Genomic DNA, 4,367 nt, shown 5'->3' with positions numbered 1-4,367 from the left:
CCTGCTCTTGTGACTCTTCTCTTCAGTCCAGCACCCAAAGAGCTCCCAGCGTGGAATTTTTGCAAATTACGTGATTTTTTAGGGGCGGAGAAAATGTGATGAAACCTCGTCGTTCCTCCACAGCCGACTGTAAATTACACACATGAGTTAGCCGACAGACCCCCCAACTCCCACACACACACCCACTCACCAATAAACACCTATTTTATTATGACGCTGACTTCTCCCTAATGTTCTTGCATGTGTTTATGCACTATTACCTTGACGGATGCCCATTCCACGATCAGACGTAATTGGCATATCAATATGCAGAACCTAAATGGATTAACCTTCTTTATAACTAATGAGCACTTGGATGCCCAGCTGGGGAATGGACCGGAATTAGCATTTGTCATCTTTTTTCGGGTGATGTGAGAATAAATAATTGAGGAGAGGCTGGGCATTGTCTTCCCCTGGGCTACTTCAGCTTAAAGTGATGCTACTGTAAAAAAAAAAAAAAATAGGAATATGCAGATTTACCTTCTTAATGATGACCACGGGCTTGATGGTTTCACACTTAGAGACAAAAGCACAAAGAAAGTAGAAAATGGTCAAATGGTTTGGAAGTTAAAAAATAATAAAGTAAATGTGCATTAGTTTGATTTAAAAACACAAAAATGATTTGTGATCAGAGGTGACAAAAGGACAAAAAACATCCTACTAGCAAACAGTTCAAGCACAAGCCAATAGACTTCATATTGACATCTAAATTCTTATGTCTAATTATTTAGTAGGATCCTGGTTAATTAAGACCTTTTGTTTGTCTATGGAAACAAAGAAAGCACGAACCAATGCCACATAGCATCACTGCCTAACAGTTTGCGAGATCACTTGAGATGTCAGATAAGTTTTCACAATTCTAGAATTCGGATTTTGCCAACATTACCCTCGATCTCGCAAAAATACATTAATTATTCTTTCCTTCCATGTCCCTAGCCGTGCTCTGTAGAGTGTCCAGTCACAGGAAGCATAAATGTACTATAACTGATCTGAATACGTAATGCTGCATTTGTGCATATGTGTAAAGGCAAGGAAAAAAAATCCCATTATTCTGACATATGCATAATATAGGTGGATAGATAGATGTACTTTATTGTTCCCAAACTGAGGAATTCCAATTCCAGTATTCCAAGACTGTTGCCTCTGCTCGTCTTTTAGTCACACCAGATACAAAGCAAGTAAAACCAAATACAAAAAACTGTTTTAATTAGTCGAGTCTGTTAATGTTAATATTGCATACAATTTCGCCAGCAGCGTGCTGATACTGAGAGGTTGGATAAAAAATCCTCTTCCAAATTAGTTTTGACAGTAAACATCGACAGGGTGGATGTAGAACATCACCTGTCTTCGCCTCTGCTGTCGCTGTTTTTATCCCCTCGTCATGTGCGGGGACTGAGCGGCGCCCCGGGGCAGGTGGCGGTGGCAGCAGTCGACAGGTAATAGGGATTGAGAGCCGCGTGCATCCAAACTAATTACCCCAAATAGCCCCCGCCTCAGGCTTTGTTAGCCCACGTCTCTCCGATTTGACAGGTTTTGAAGGTAGCCGTTTCATCCCATTAATTAATTGGAGGGGGAACTAAACCGTGAAAAGCTACAGACAGGGAAACTTTAGTGGCCGCTCTCTTGGCAGGTCTGCCACGCCAGCAAGGGGAAGGCCACATAAAAAAACAAATCAGGTGCAAAAGGGAAAAGTAAAAAAGAAAACGAGCGGATTAGTCTTGGGTGGTTTAACTCCATTTTGGGTTGAGCTGAACTTGGAAGAAATCCATCAAGCTTTTCCCCCCGTTTAATAAAGTGGATAAAAGCAACTTGTTTTTAAGTCAGAAAAATGGCTTTGTTTGAAGAGCGGCCTTCATGAATAAGAGAAGAAAATCACAATGGAGAAAAGAAAGGAAAAGGCAAAATATTAGCCCAAAAGAAAAAAGGAAGGAAGGGCGCGCGCTCAGATGATTTTGGAATCAGATACCACAACGTTGTTAGCATCGCGAGCTGATTTCCATATTAACGACCCCTTCAGAACCTTCAAAGTAATGAATAATTGACAACAAATGAAATGTTTTGATTGTCGCCAGCGCCCCGGCGTGTTTAATGTTTCATATGTTGCTTCCCGAGCTAATTACGAAGATGGCACATTTGTCAGAAACGCGTCCCCCTCGCAACCCCTGCGCGACCCTCCCACTGTCCTCCGCAGATGCCCGTGTGTTCCCAGACAGGAGGTGGAGGTGGTGGGGGGGATGCAGACGACTACAGGCCCTGTTGTAATTAGCAAGCAGGGAATGCTCAATGACCTGGGAGTGGGTCTGCCAGTGCTTACAGGCATTGTTTGGCCACAGACACACCAGATATTACAAGTCACAGTTTATCTGCATGCAGAGGAAACTGCCACTGCGCTTGTTATTGTTCAAATGGGCTTTGTAGAAACACGGAGGCCCGATTTCCATCCAATCACGTGGCAGTTCTGAAACTGACAACATCTCCAAAGACGTGCACCTTACCGGTTAAACCCTGGAAAATGAAACGTGGGAGATTCAAGGTGTACTTTTGCAGTCTACTTTAGAAATCACTCAACATCCCTCTTTTGTAGATGAGGTCAGCGCTGTCGAGCTATTGGCCCATGGAACAATCTTTTCTCTCCCGAACACTTCTTTTCTTCACTTTTTTTCTGAAGGATTAGCCTCATCTTTCATCCTCCCTGTAAACACGGGCAGGCGCTGCATTTCAGAGCTGCGAGTTTTCAGAAGCAGTCAGTTGTTGACGGGACTTTTGGGCAGACACCTTGTCTCCCTGATGCACCTTGACAAGACGAGAGACAAACCGGAGCTGACAAAGGTCCTCTGCATCAGACAGGCAGACAGACAGACAGACAGACAGCTGGGGAGGGCTATATTTGGTTACAGCTTGTGTCTGTGTACGCTACAAGTGCTTGTTTGTGCGTATGAATGTGAGCTCAAGTGTTTATCTATGCATGTGTTTTTACTTTCCCTGTGTGTGTGTGTGTGTGTGTGTGTGTGTGTGTGTGTGTGTGCGTGTGTCATGGTACAGTCAGGTCAGAGTATCCTGAAGACACTGTCAGGCAGGATTGATTTCCTCTCTGCCGATGCGTGGAAGCGTTCCTGTAACACAGCTGACCCCCCGAGTTGCGTTACCTTGTCATTTTGCGACACAGATCAGAGCGGAGACGAGCTGGAAATAGCCGCACGGTGACCTTGACCTCTGTTTGATTTGACAGAGGGTTTCAAACTCAACAAAGACAAACACACACATATATATATACACACTGTACGCAGGTTCATGCATGCACGTAGGTTTGCACCGAGGCAGATTCTGACTAAGCAACAGATTTTTCCAGTGGGAAGTAGACAAACACAAAAACACACTATCTAAAGTCATCATGATGCTGCCGACTGCAGAGGTAAACCTTTATGCATTGTTGACACATCATTGAAGGTGGAGCTTAATTATATTTTGTATTAATCTGAACCTACTTTTAAATAAAGATGTCAGATAAATGTAGTTTATGTTTATGGAGTAAATATAACATATTGTTGACTGCACTTATGTAGACTGGCAACTTTGCCAGGTTACGTTAAAGCGTTCAAGTCTTACATCTTATAAAATTTTATAAATGATTCTCACATTCATCAAGTTAAAAAAAGTCTGTTACAAGCTGATGGCTTTTCCTAGAGCATTTTAGATTTGAAATATATTTTTGTTATTCAATCTGAGCACAGAAATAAAGACTCAAAACGAAATCTGAAATGGCTGACTGTAAACGGGAATTCAAGATTAAAATATGAGGAATACTGACATGCAATACCAACCAATACATGCAAGAATACTCGCATCTTAACGTGAACATTACTTGTGACCAAATACCTCCTCTTATTCAACCTGCCCCACTTCCCCTGTGCAGCCAGTAGAGGGCAAAACAACACCAGGAAACACCTGAAACCAGACCAGCAGCATCATCCACCACAGACAGTTTTAAATCCTGAGTCACACACACACACACACACACACACACACACACACACACACACACACACACACGCACACACACCTTTAACCCTGAGGTACCAGGAACTGCGTCAGGCTGGTGGTCAATTGGTGAAACCCAGAGGTTGAAGGTGAAGGAATTTAAAATTAGAGGCCTCAAATATTTTAATGTCTCCATATTATAAACTTTAAAGATAACAGTGTGTGTATCCACCATACAGTGTACTGATTAATGTTGACAAAGAAACAACTCAGGTCTTTAAATGTATTTACCAAAAACTGCAGAGAAGCTCAAATTTATTGCCATAAGAAAATGAGTGCGTTTAAGTGAA

The sequence above is a fragment of the Scophthalmus maximus genome, chromosome 1, assembly GCF_022379125.1.
Source record: "Scophthalmus maximus strain ysfricsl-2021 chromosome 1, ASM2237912v1, whole genome shotgun sequence".
NCBI lineage: Eukaryota > Metazoa > Chordata > Actinopteri > Pleuronectiformes > Scophthalmidae > Scophthalmus > Scophthalmus maximus.
This window is presented reverse-complemented; position numbering follows the sequence as displayed.